We start from the raw sequence: 14,297 nt of genomic DNA, 5'->3' as shown, positions 1-14,297 counted from the left end.
ACTCTAAATTTTGTTTAAGTTTTATATTTAAGTTTTATAACACAAAATGTTTCCTACTACAGGTTAAACATTTGAATATAGTTCAGTAATCAAAGGTCTGTAAATAAGTCTGCAATCACGCAGCATTTGATTTTTTTCCCAATTGAAGTTTGGAGAGTTAACATTTCTGATAATGGTCTGTGAAATCGTGTTCCTTCCTACATAAAAGATCTCAATGTGCTTAGTCTGTAACACAGCACCTTCTTCTTCAGAAAGATCTTGTTTTCTTTCTGATACTTGCATGAAGTCTGTTTGTGACCTCTGTCACTGTGGTCCCCCCATCATCTCCTTCCAGTCTGTACCTCTTGCTTTCCTACTTGGTTTGGCCATCCTACCCCTCTCAAAAGCTGCTTCCTCTACACACATTTCAGATTCAGGCTTTAATTTAAACGCTTAATTTGTCAGCCCTTATTCATGCCTCCATCTCAGTGCTTTGCCTCTGTCTTTCCACAGCTCCAGCAGCACCAGCCCAAGTCATGGTAATATTTGCTTTTCTACATATAACTTGATGCATTCTTCCATGCTGTCCTCACACCAAATACAATCCCCCCCAAAAAAAGGAAGTGAAGCCACTGCTGTCTTTTCTTTGAGTCGCTCCTAAAGGCTATCTGTTGTGAGAGCAGTGAGACTCCCAGTGTTGTGTTTTGGGATGGGGATGACAAGCCTGGACGTGTGCCCTCACCTGGCCCTGGCAGAAGCTCTGCTGCCTGCTTGGCCATGCTGAAGCTGCTGTCTTCTCTTTGCACTTCATCTCACTGCAGTAACTCCCCTCCACCTCCAGGCCCCAGCTCAGGTCGCTGTGCAGCTGTTCACACCTGTGAGAGCGGGCACAAAGCAGGGGGTTTGCATCTGCTGTGTGCAGGAGCCCCCAGCAGCAGAGGTGCAGCCACACCTTGCCCAGGGCCTGCGAGCTGCCAGGGGCTCTGTGCCCATCAGCCTGGGTGTCACAGCGACAGCTGTTTCTCTTTGATGTCAGCCCTTCACTCAGGACACGTTGGTATACCATGCCACGTGCTCCTGCTGCATTTGGCTAGCAAATAGCCTTTGGGGGCTTCTGGCCAGAGGCATATATTGAGGTGTTTCAGGAGTGTCTGCACGATGCACCTTGGCTATATGCAAACATGCCCTTACATAACCCTTCAACCAAACCCACAACTCAGAGAGTAAAGCAACAAGCTGTTGCTCTTCTTCCCTCTTGATTCTATTAAAGCTTTGCAGGGAAGAGAGCTCCACGCTTTCACAGAGCCACAGGCAGCAGCACCTCCAGCACAGAAATAGTAATAGTCATGTCATTTCCATTGTTGTTATGCCGAGCTCTCTCACACATACAAAGTGGTTTTCCAGTCCTCATAATAAAATGAGGACCTGAAAAAGCAAGGGCAAACCACTCTGAATGTAGTATTACGCTGCTCTCACAGCATTGCAGCTCAGAAGAGTAGACAGTTTGCACAGGTTATCTTCTTTGCATATTGCTGAGAATTTGCAACTGAAAACTTGGGCGCTCTCCTCACAGCAAAGATACTTTAGCCTAAAACTGGAAGCCATTGCTGGTGAAATCAGAAGCTGGGTAAAATCACAAGGCTCTGTGGTCAGATTTAACCCTGGCTGGGAGTCACACTGTTCTGGTCCGGTATTTACTCTAAAGTCACTTCTTTTGGAAGGGAAGTGAAACAGGCAAAGTGCAGCAGAAGCAGTTCAGCAGGAAATTATCGTTATGTACTGAAGCAAGACCTAAGAACAGAACAAAAGCCAAGCCAAGAATCCAGCTATTTATTAATCCTTGTAAAAAGGGGGAGGAGAGGAAAGACATGGCCTAAATTCACTTCTGTCTCTCAGCACACATAAGCAGTGAGGTCTGAGAGGCCACCAAGAGAGCATCAGATATCACTGTGGTGCATGTAGACATTTATGTGCTTGGCTGGGTGTGAGCTTGAGAAGAGGTCAGAGGAACAACCAGGAAGGTTTGTGACTGTGGGAGGGAGAGGGTGTTCACACACATCCCGTAATAGCCATGGGTGGTTACCAGAACAAAAAAGGACTCAGATGACTCAGGGACTTGAAAATAATGGTGGGAGCTGAACCCCTTCCACACTCCAATGGACAGAAGTACTCCAGCAGGACGTAGGACACGGGCTGTGGGACTATAAAGCAGAAAAGGAAGCCATCAAACAGGAACGTCACCCAGATACACAAGATCTCATGTACCACATAAGCCTTATGATAATAAACACTGATATTCTTTTTGACTTAAATAGCCAGGTAAAGTTATTTTTTTTTAATTAGCAATTTGCAACAAACCCAGGAATTTTCTGGATGCAGAAGAAATCAGATAATCATTAAATAGTTTATTTCAGCAACAGGTGATCTAAATCAGAAGGCTCCTCTGCAGGCTTTCGGTAGGACTGTTCACCTGCACTGCCGTAACCTGTTGCTTTTCCTCTCTGTTCTGTGCTTTGGTTTGGAGCTTCTGAGCCCTCAGCTGTCTCCAGTCTACCCACCCAGGAGTAATCAAGGCACTATAGAATATCTTGGGTTGGAAAGGACTTTAAAGACCATCTGCAATTCTGAACCCCTGTCACAGCAGGGACATCTTTCACTAGATACACCAGGTTGCTCCAGGGATGGCTCATCCATAACTTCTCTGGGCAACCAGCTCCAGTGCCCCAACACCCTCATTGTGAGGAATTTCTTCCTAAAATCTAGTCTAAATGTACTCTCTTTCAGTTTAAAACTCTTTCTGAAACTTTTGAATACTTTTAAAGAACACTTTTTGTAAAAATGTTCAGTTTTCATGTTCTTGATCATCTAACCCTGGGAGAACATACGCCCAAAGACAAATTTCAGCAGAAAATTATGGTTACCTTTACATTTGCCTTGACTTTCATCAAAGTTCTGGGTCACTACTCAAATTTAGAGATCGTTCTTGTTTTTAACACCGACTCTGGTACAGGGGCTTCATCAATAATGAGAGACAGATGTCAGAAACCAACTTCCATGAGATCAAACTAATTTTTGAAATTATTCCCTAAAATATTCTCATGTTGCCACGATAGGGCAAAATGAAAAGTAAGATTGGGCCCTTGAACACCTTTGATTGAACATTACATATGTTTTCTCATCCCAGGCTTTGGGCAGCTGCTGCCCTCTCCCACTGCTGAGTAAAGCCCAAACACCAAGTGCCAGCATCCATGGCTCTTACCCTCCAAAAAGGACACAATAATTAAAAATTGGTTATGCAGAAGGAAAAAAGAGGAGGCAGATTACTAGAAAAGATAAGCATTAGCAATGGGGACAGAAGGAGTAATTAAACATGACAAAAAATCCACACACCTATCTGGGAAATAGGAACAGAAGGCTTTGCAACAGGAAGATACTTGAGGCCACAATATTTTTTCTTTTCTCTCTCTCTTTTTTTTAGTATTTTTTTAAGAGAAAGACAAAACACGCAAAAACCCCACATCATGTTGAAAAACTAATTGAACTGTAAGCCATTATAAGAGTTGGATTTGCACTGAGTAGTCTCAATGGGTGTAGTCTCAAAATTGGGTGGAGGAAATCTAAAAACACTCTGCTTGCCTGTCTAGTCTGCTTGAAACCTAGAGAGGGTTACCAGCTCAGGCAGGAATACTCTGAGTAGTACTGAAGTCCAGCTTTGAAAATTTCTATTATAATGATTTCAAAACTGATCACCATATAACAGCAGCACAATGTGTCTTGCTGCAATATTTGAAGAAGATGCCTGCACTTAACAGCCCCTTCATATTCATAGCAGTAAGATGAACAGTTCAACATGGATTTGAGATGTTATACAGAAAGCACATTTATCAGCTTAACTTCCTTACTTGCAGTGTCCTGCAGTTAGCTAACAATGAACATTTGCATGTTTCTGTTTCTTCCATTTTTCCAGTATTTCACAGCATCTTTTCAGCTTAACTTGAGAGTTCAAACAAGTCGGTTCTAGAGAGCAAGTAAATCCTCCACAGCTGAAAATTATTTACAAATGTACAGTGTAAAGATAAAATTCATCCAGCCTATGCGAAAAATGCAGATTGTATATGCTTGAATGAAAGATGTAGCACATTAAAATTCATGCTTTATTTTAGTCTTAGTTGCAACATTCTAAGTAATTCAGTGTTCTTTAAAAAATTAATCTAGAAACAAATGTTTAGCACTGTATAGACCAATTCATGAATAAGAACAAGATCAAAATAAAACTATGAGTTCTGATTATACATAGCATGGCAAGTGGAAGAATTTGGAACAGACACAGAGGGGCACAGACACAGTTCATTTCACTTTTAAATAAGTATTACTTTAAAGTTATATTTCTATATTTTGAGTATAACTCACAACAAAAAAAGGCAATTCTTGCTGTTTCATCTTTCCAGTCCAGGTGTACTCTGCTGTAAGGAAGATCTGTTGACATAGTCTACTCAGATGATAAGTTCTGTGGGGAAAAACATGGGATGTGATCCACATTTGGCAGCATTTGGCATAACAGGATCCTGATCCATGACCAAGTCCATCCAGATCTATCTTATCTCCAGTAAGATAAACTACTTGAAGTGACCATAATAAAATTGGCTTTTCTGTAGTTTTTCCCATTACGGACTATGTTTAAATATTTGGCAGGTTAATTAATGGGATTCATCAGAAGAAAATCTAATGGCTTAGTCTTAGTAAGTGAAGGTCAAATAAATCTGTGCACCCTAAAATAGCCTCTTAACAACAGCAGTAAGAAGTACAAGTTGCCACAGACTGATGACTTACACTGACGAGCTGGAAGCCAGCCACCCTCTGTGCCATGTAATGGGGCTCTGCCATTCCCTGTCAGACTGCTCCTACAAAATTAGAGAGATTATATGAATTTTATAGGCCTTAATTGTGGGGTGTTTCTTTTAATTCTATTAGCTTAGTAATTAGTGGTTTGCTAATAATAACCTTGACACAGCCAAAATATCTACTGGTATTGTTTTAAGCAGGAGTGATGGAGAGGAATGGCACAGAGTCAGGAGCACCTTCCCTCAAGCCAATGCTGGTATGACTGGCTATTTAGCAGCACTTTCTACTACAATGGCCAAGGTCCTTCCTCCCTTCCCTTCTTCCTTCCTCACACAGCCGCAGCTCTTCCCAAAATTCACCAGTTTAAACTGCAGGTAGAAAAAAAAAAATCATAGATTCTACCCGGTGTGCAGGAGCAAGTGGAGAAATCTAGAAGAAGGTTTTGAGCACCTGAGAAACATCTCAGACAGAAGCCACACAAAAACCTGGAGTGCTCTGACCCTATTCTCTCCCATCTTCTGCCACTTTGTTAGTACAAGCTGAAGTTGAGCTGACAAAGAAACCATGTGTGCATTCCCAAAATATAGTTCTGGCCAGAGCCATCTTGCTCAGCATAAATAGCCCCTGAGCCACCAGGGGAGGAAATGCCCAGTTATCAAGGAATGGTCTCCACCTGGGAACAAACCCTTCATGCCCACAAGCTACTGCAGTGGCACCACTTCACGCCATCACATTAGCATCATGAAAAGGTTCACCAGGTGAAGTAATTTTCCCCTTTCAAGGAAAGGATCTTTACTAAAAATTCAAATTTTCATTGACTTGTGTGCTGTTGTTCCTAGTTTTCTTGTGGAAGGTAGAAGAGCAATGATAAAAATGGATTTGCAAAAGTCTAAATCTCTGAGATATGGTGTCTCCATTCTTCTCTAATATAAACCTGTTTCCATTGAAACAGGTAAAAAATTATTAATTTTACTATGTATCATTGGACTGAAGTCTCTAAACTAACAAGACATCAGGACATGCCCTGCAATTGGGGCACCATTTCCAGATCCATACATTACAGCTGTCACAAAAAGCATAATTTTGAACAGAGAGCCTGCCATTAGCAGCTAGCATCATAGTACAATTGTGGTAATAATTGGAAGAAAATAAACAAATATTTATTAAAATTTTACATGGCAGGAGAGTTTTGCATACCTATCAATGAGCTCTGCTTGCAGATGGAAGGATATTTTTTCCTAGCTGTTAGCTGCAGCCCTGAAAAGAGCTGACGACTAGAAAAACAAGCCGGGGGACTTTTGGCTTTGTGTTGTCACAGAGTCAGGTGCTGGAAGGGACTTTGAGAGGTCATCCTGTGCATCCCCCTTCCTTAAGGTATGAGCAGTTATTCCCACAGTTTCTGACATACTTACATACTTTGCCATTAACCATCACTGTTAATTATGAGGCTGGAGACTATGTTGTGCACACAGTGCTTGCAGTGGGGGCTGTACCTGCAGTGCAGATGCATGATATAGCAAAAAAAAAAAAAAAAAAAAAAAAAGATCCAGCTTTCTGCTCCTTACCTGTGCTGGCTTAGAGGATCAAAGAAATCCAGAGGAGAAGGGAAACAAACAATAATTTGCACTAGCAAACTATCAGGATTCTGAACACAAAGGTGCTTTTTGTGATTTGGGTTTCTTTTAATTAGGATCATACTTTGTAATAGTGATCATGAGAGCTATGCATGACACTTCCTAGCAAAATGACTCAAATTCCTGCACGAATTTTTGCAGTATGCAGTGCTTTCAAGCATAATGGGCTTAGAGCCACAAATTTACAGCTTGTAAACTGTTGAGACTATAGCAGAGAGATTCAGAATACCAGAAAGAAAACTCGCTTGCTATCGCTTCCGCTACTGTTTAAGCAAAATTCTATAATCACTGTGTGTGTGGTGGATCCAAGCAGAAGACTTTGCCATGCCCATCAGTGCAAGGTAGGGGCAAATCAAGAAGTGTTTTGAATAGACCAAAGAGCTGACTGTGTAAGGGAAAAAATAATGAACAAATGTGCTAGACAGGATGGCAAATGGCTGAAGAAAGATCCCTTGCAGAGGCAGAAGGCCTGGAGGGTAAGGAGAGGAAAGGAAGGAAGGTCAAGTGACTTATTCAGCTTCTTCTCCTGCTTTGGATAAGAAAAATATTTTCTTCACACCAAGTCAGCAAAAGCATTTCCTGACATCTTGATCTCTTCACTGCTGTTTCTTTTTTCAGTGAAAGCCGCTTTCTAAAAGGCTTTGAAAAATGTGGGTGCCGGTCAAAGGAATGTATTCAACTGTCTCCAGGCTTAATGCTGACTCTGTTGCCAGAACACCCAGGCACTTTCCATCACGCTCCTGTGCCAAGGGTGAGCTTCACTTAGGCAAAGCACACTCTGCAGAGCAGGTGGAGAGTGCAGGGAATGGAGCAGCATGAGCCAGCAGCCAAGCAGAACCTGGGAGGGCTGGCATCAGGAACTCTGATGTGTACAAAGCCAGGTGTGGGTGCCTGACTTAAACCCAAACCCTCAGACAGCTTTTCTTCAAGCATTCAAGCCTGTAGAGTGCTTTTGGGTTTTCCTCCTTTCCTGCAGGAGAGTCTGTTGCTGGGTACAGCTCAGGGTTGTGCTCTTGCTGCCGTTCAGCTGCCGTGAACCCACTGAGTTTTAAACTCATTAGTGCTGTGTGGAAAGCAGTGAAAATATTTCTCTGAGTAAATCAAGCGGCAAAGGGAACCTGAGGCAGGATTTGCCTCTGATCTTTCTGAAATGTAAAAGTTAAATGGGGACTTCCCTCTGCACTCAGGTAGAGCTGGTTTTACTTTTACGGGATGAGTTGTTAATAATTTCACATCTTTCCTATTTATGTCTTTTGATATGATTTTAGTGAGAACAGGTGAATTTCTGCAGTGCAACTGCCTAAACTGCAAAAATCTGTTTGCATGATTTGCAGAACTCTAGGAAAACAAGCTCGAGAAAAAACCCCTAAATATTTTGTATAAATGTAAACCACTCCGCTCACCAGCAGGACTGGGACCAGGACTCGCCCTGCCGCTGGTGCCCGGGCGGGCAGGGGGCCGGGCTGCCGCAGGCGGGAGCGCGGCCAGGGCGGCCGTGCGGGGACAGCGCCCAGGGCCCCTGTGCCCCTGCTCCGCGGGCAGCTCGGCAGTGCCAGCGCCAGGGCACCTTTCGGAGCCTGCGGGGCAGCCGCTGTCCCCGCACGCCCCGAGACAGAGCGGCAATTCTTGCCCGGATCGCTAAGAGGTGAGCGTCCCCCTCGCCTCCCCCTCACGACGATTGCTGCAGTTCCGTCCCATCAGGACACTCCAAACAGACAAATTATTACGAGCACACGAAGTGCCCTGGATGACCCGAGTGAACTCAACACAGCAGACTTGTACTTCGTTCCTCAGGGTGCAGAGCAGTGCCTCCAGGGCTGGACAGCAGACGGCAGCTGCGGTAGCTGTCCCCCCCCGCCACCGCAGCGCCGCATGGTGACACGCATGCTGCCAGCCGAAGGGACCGGGCTGGTTCTGAACCTGGAGTGACCCGGGGCAGCTGCACCTTCGTGCTTTGTGTTGCAAGGAAATGCCATGCAGCAGCACCCCATGACCGGTGGTTTAGGGAGATGGCCATCAGTGAAAAACTCTAATAAAAAAACAGCCTCCACCAAGTGTCTCCATTATGTGGTCATTCTCTTTGTGCTCTCAAACTAGTTTTCCCCCTTACTTTTTCTTTTCTTTTTTTTTCTTTTTTCATTTTTTTCTTTTTCTTTTTTTCTTTCTCCCCTGTTGCTAATGAGCACTTGAGAATCTGATTTAGCTCCTTGGAATGACTGCCACTTACTGCTAGAATGTTAATCTGTCTAAACCCATTCAGCTCCTCTTACTTGGAAGTCAATCACCTGGAGCCCGCATTTTAAAGAGATGCCGGCTAAGGCAGTCGCAACAGCAGAGATGTTTTGGGACAATTCCCACAGTTGGGAGTAATCTCGGGAAACTCACAGCTACCTCACGGCAGACAGTGTTGAATCCCCGGAATGAGCAGAACTGGAGCAAAGCCCGGCAGAGCCCAGAGGGGCAAATGGAGGGGAGACAAGAGGCTGTTGAGCTGCTGCTCCCACACGGGATGCTGCACTGGCGTGTTTTGGGGGACAACCTTTAGTGAATGGTGAGAATATACCCAAGGAGGGCGTAGGCAAGCCTGGTCAGAGAAGGTACGCCAAGACACAGCTGGAGATAAAGCTTTAAAGTGTCAGACGAGGAGTTTGGCTTTCCAGAAGTAATTAGAGAGATAATTTAATTTGTCTTGTACTGGCCATTTTTTAAACCCCTGTTTGGAGTGGCACAGAATCCCATATTAAATGTAGGAGACATGGGCATCACTTGGGATAATTGATGATGTAGTGGAGCTGTGTATCTGTGAATCATTCCACCTTGCTATTCTGGAAATGGTTCTGTTTTAGTTTCCTTGGCATGTTGGAAATCTGTGTCAGACCATGCTGCCCAGGCCAGAGGGGCAACCACTGCTGGCCTCCAGTAGGAGAGCCAGGATCTGGGGGTGCACTGGGAGTGGAGGAGACCATTAAGTCCCTGACTACCAGAATTGCTCCTGGGTATTGCTTTGCATTTTTCACACTGTACACCCCACCTCTGTCACTGTCCCTTCATTCCCTCTGCAGTTCTCTGGTGAACTTTGCAGAGAGAAGATGTAATAATTTAACAGCAAGAAAGGTTGCTTTGCTGCTGCTGTAGAGGAGCGACTGGTCCTGCAATCCCATGTGAAAAAGCACATTTTTGGAATAAGCAAATGTTCAGAGTCATTATTTGCTCTTTCAATAAAATTGTTCTTTCTAAATAAGAAATGTATCTTTGGAGTTCATCTCCAGAAACCTTATAAATAAGAAATGCAGAAGGAAGGTCACAGAATGTATTTTGTCAGCATATGCAATCATTTATGAAGAGACAGTTGGAGATGGAACTGGGATTCCTTTAGATACTTTTACATATATCTGCTGTCCTAGTTCTGAAACAGAAGAACATAAAAAATTAAAAGTGAAATGCACCATTATAACTGATTTATAAGCAAAATGGAAGATTATGACCATAAGGTTTAGGAGACTTTTGTTACATGAGACCTAATGCTGCATGACCAGCCTGATACTCTTGCTACAGAGTATGATCAAAAGTATATTTTAGCAGCTGCATGTAAACCTGAAGTATGCAGGCATAGTAATACCCTAGTACCTAAGTTTTGATGTAAACTTTCCTTAAATTACTTATTAATTAGCAAAATGATTTGAGGGATTAAGTACAGCAATATTGATGTGGTTTCAAGTTCTCCTCAAAAGGGTTTTTTGTTGTCTGTAATGGAAGAACTACATTTGTGAATTTACTTCTAATTTTCCACAGACTTCAACAGGAAAAACTGTGGGAAGAGCAATATCTTTTGCTTCTGAAAATTTCAAAATAAAATGATGGACTCAAACTGCTGCAGTTACCAGCAATGCACCCACTGCAGAGTCCCTGAGGGGAAAGCCTGGTACCCAGTAGCACTAGCAACCTGTTAAGCCTAGTACCATCAAAGAAAATCATCCAAAAAAGGCCATTATTCAAAGAACAAGATGTTTTCAGGAATGAGCCTTTGCTGGAAAAAAGAAAGAGCATTAAGTGCAGCCAGGTTTCTAAGCTAATGTGGATGGCTGGCTTTGTATTGTGAAGCCAGAAAAATTTGCCCCTGTTGATGTTGCGACTGTGTGGCAACATGAGTCTTTGTGTGTGAAGAAATGAATGTGTTCTCTATTTATTAACTTCAATTCTTAGTAAAGAAATTAAGAGATGGACAGATTGGAAGTACCTGAAGAAGATTTCTAAACTCCTGTCAACTGGGGAAGCCATTTCTTAAAAATGAATAAATCTCCAGCTTATTTCAGCTCACAGGTTTTAAGTTTTTAAAAGAAGTTTTAATGATTTCTATTTTATTTTAATTATCTGAGGTCTAAAGAAAAAACTGTTTTTTAACACACAAGAGTATTCAGAGCTTTTGGCAGTGATGGGAAGAAGATAAAACAAAGCTATTTAACGTCTGGATGAAATAACCAGACCTGCCAAAAAAAATTCCTTTGGGAGGTGGAGGAAGAGCCATCTTCAGGTTTTTCTTCTTCGATCATTGTGGCTGAGGGACAGATGAACACCTGTACCAGTGATGACTCTGGGATCTCTGCTTTGCACCCCTCAGCACAGGGGCAGTCACCCCAGGCTCAGAAGCGTAGAGGGGATGCAAGTCTCCCAAGCTTGGCCAAGACTTGGTCATGCTGCCAATGCAGCCCCTGCAGAAGGATTAAAAAACCTTTTAAATTTGAATTCACTCTGCAAGGATATGTGAGGTATCTAATTTTAAATATCTTTAAAAAATATGTCAGCCACAAGTTTGATCTTTCAATAATTTGCATGAGTCCCATTCCCTGAAATGTAGATGTTTGTTATTATAAATGGTTGTCAATGACTGGGGTTAAGCTGTAAGCTGATCTGGAATTTTTTTAATAAAGTGGCTATTATTTGCAGAAAACTGCTGAGTAAAGTTGTTGTAATGCCCCCCTATATTTAAAACCACTGTCACAGTGTTTTAAATAGCTGGGCATACATTTAGCTGTGGGGCCTGGCAGAAGACAGCACCAGTTGAACTCCAGCACAAAACACTGGTACAAGCTATACTCCACTTGTATGCGTGGCTGCTACAAGAACTGAAAGTCCATCACAGTCAAACATGACTACCTACAATTTGCAGATATATTTTCCAACCCCAAGTAGTTTCAAATGTCTCAAAGAACATCAAGATTCAGCAGTATAGTCTGAGGCTAAGAGTCTCAAATGTTTTGCATGGGAAATTTTCTTCCTGAGTTTCAGCAGACTGAAAATGTCCAGATATAAACTTCTTCCAGCTGAACATCTCCAGTGCAACTCCTCAGCTGGGCTGGTTATCTTCTGCTTATGGAAATCTCACATTTGGGAGCTGATCTCAGTTGTGTTAACTAAAGAAAAAGTAATTCTGGATAAATCCTTCTGTTAAGATTTTCTTCTGTGTGTCCTGGCCTGGGGTTTCAAAAGCATGGGCCAAATCCCAGCCATTACTAACCCCAAGAAAACCCATAAAACAGCTTCTGTGTGAAAATTCCTGTGTTCTTTCTCACACTGCTCACCCAACTATTACTAGGAAACACAAATCACACTTCTCTTGGGATGTAAAATTTCTGACAGAACTAGTAAATTCCAAAACAGCTGAGCCACTTCCTTCCATCTCTACCAGGGCAAGCAGAGCTCCTACCCCTCCAGCCTGATTAGGCAATTCAGCTTTTACCATGCTCTGGTCTCTTGCCAGCCCCAGGAGCCCAGCACCTTATCTCCAGGCAGCTTAGATCTTTTGGGTCGCAGCCAAGCTCCCAGGTTCTCCAAGCAACCATTGGCTGCACCCAGGACAGTATATCATTTAATCTGCTCCTGGCTCTAGCAAAACCTTCAAGCCCTTCCCAGAAGTGAAAGAGTTTTAAAAAAAGCCCAAAACAATATAAAAAAACCCAAACCAAAAACCAAATCCATAAAACCCCAAACCAAAACTGTTTCCAGGAGACAACAAATGGGGAAAAAAGGGAAAGGGTGTAAAGTTTACAAGCTCAAAAATTGGTCTGTAGAGGGCTGGAGGGAGAGAGCAAGCAGAGCATCCTTGAGAGCACCCACCACTCCCTGAAGCTGTCCATATCCCTTCAAACCCTCTGGCAGGACACACAACAGCCTTTTAGCCCCAGGGTTATTCCCTGTGAGTCCCCATGGTGTCATCCCATGAAGTCCATCATGAGACTGTATGAAATGATAGGACAGATCTCCTGTTTTCCTGCTCTGAGCTGAACAAAGCTGTCTGGGAAGAATTGGAAGAGGTAGACGTAGAGCTAAAAGCTCTCTTTTCCTGTCCATGACCCCATCTGATCTTGAGAGTGGGTATTAGCACTGATGTATTACCTCAATGGCAATGCAGAGCTGCTCAGAAGCACCAGCTGCCTTTGAATCTGAGCTCTTTAGAGAAATATGAACTCTGACAATGCATTGCTGAGGCCAGAGAACACCCTTCAAACTTAAACCCTTTCTATTCAACAGAAAACTGTTCAAAATCCCTATCTGCATGGCTATTTAAGGCAAGTCTAGCAAGCTGGACTTAATAATGCTGTGCAGAAACAATATAACTCACAGACTTCAGGTTACAGGGGAATAACCTTATCTTCCTCATAATGAGTTGTATCATATAATGGTGACATAACTCATCTGGGTGACATGGCAATCAAAACCAAGAGGGCTGAGCTCCTTTGCCATAACTGGGGTTGTGCTGTAAATGCAAACAGTGCTTATAGAGCTTGCCTTCTCTGCAAGACCTCTGTGGTTAGTTACTGCTGCTAAGTGCTAATCCCTGGGAGCAAGGGTGGAACAGAGGGAACTCCAGACTTTGTGCCTTCCCAAACACCACAGGAACAGCACAGGACATGCTGAGCCTCAAGCCCCAAGTGCAAAGGATTGTGGTCAGTTTGGGCTAGATCTCAAGGTAGCTCCTTTACAAAAGCCTTTAAAATGATCACGTGTTTTTTTATCTGCAGGCATTTCGCAAACCCAGTACAACCAGCTGGCCATTCCCATAAAACATGAACAGCAGCTTTCAGAAATGCGACTCGCATGAAAGGCTGTAGACAAACCAAACAGGTGAACAAAGGCTCAGTGAGACCCTCTTTGGCCTGATAGCTCTCTTCAGAGATAGACAGGCTTTTGTTTATGTTCTTGGCATCTTGTAAGGGAATAAAAGGGATCTAATATATAGAAAATATAGAAGATTTTTCTTTTTTTTTTAAAACACTTTTTAAACACTCCAAAGCACTAACTAGGTACAGATTACGTCACCCACATCAAAGAATGGAAGCACAGCTATGTGAAAGAACCCTTTTCATTGGAGAAAAACATTCCCTTCCAGTGTTTGCAAACACATTGTACTGAATAATAGTCTTAAATTCATCAGCTAAAGCAAGCATTTGTAAAGCATGTGGGGAAACTTCAATGGAAGAAAAACACAAGGTGTACAAGATCTAGTGCACCTTTCTTAAATTCCTTCTGATATCTGCAAAAACTATATTTAAACCTTTTTTTAACCTTTAAAAAAGTATTCTTTATTTTTAACCAGGGGTTTGCAGCCTCTCTCCACTCTTCTCAAAATTCTCAGCTGGATTTAAGCTAACAATGTGCTTATTTTTGATGAACAACAGGGGAAATTTCTAACCATCAGCATTACTTGGATTTTTTTCTTTTGTGCTGCTTGTTGAAAGATAGATTGTGAATGCAGAGAAGTAATCCATTCAAAGTCAGCTGTAGTATGGATTCACACATCCAACCGAGTAGCAAAGGCCTTTTGACAAATCCTGCAACATCCTA

At 42.8% G+C, this 14,297-nt stretch overlaps 1 long non-coding RNA gene across 1 annotated transcript; it reads right to left on the bottom strand.

The window, feature by feature from the left end:
- Positions 1-1,794: 1,794 nt before the first annotated feature.
- On the bottom strand, positions 1,795-5,628 carry LOC135300039 (uncharacterized). The gene is made up of 5 exons (XR_010361904.1): positions 5,272-5,628; positions 4,810-4,880; positions 4,390-4,486; positions 3,882-4,022; positions 1,795-2,180 (listed from the first exon to the last, which is right to left on the bottom strand). It is a non-coding gene; the product is annotated as an uncharacterized LOC135300039 (long non-coding RNA).
- Between the last annotated feature and the right edge of the window lie 8,669 nt (positions 5,629-14,297).

Source organism: Passer domesticus, chromosome 4 (assembly GCF_036417665.1).
Source record: "Passer domesticus isolate bPasDom1 chromosome 4, bPasDom1.hap1, whole genome shotgun sequence".
NCBI classification, from domain to species: domain Eukaryota; kingdom Metazoa; phylum Chordata; class Aves; order Passeriformes; family Passeridae; genus Passer; species Passer domesticus.
Note: the sequence above shows the minus strand (reverse complement) of the source record. Positions and strands in the feature narration are given on the sequence as shown.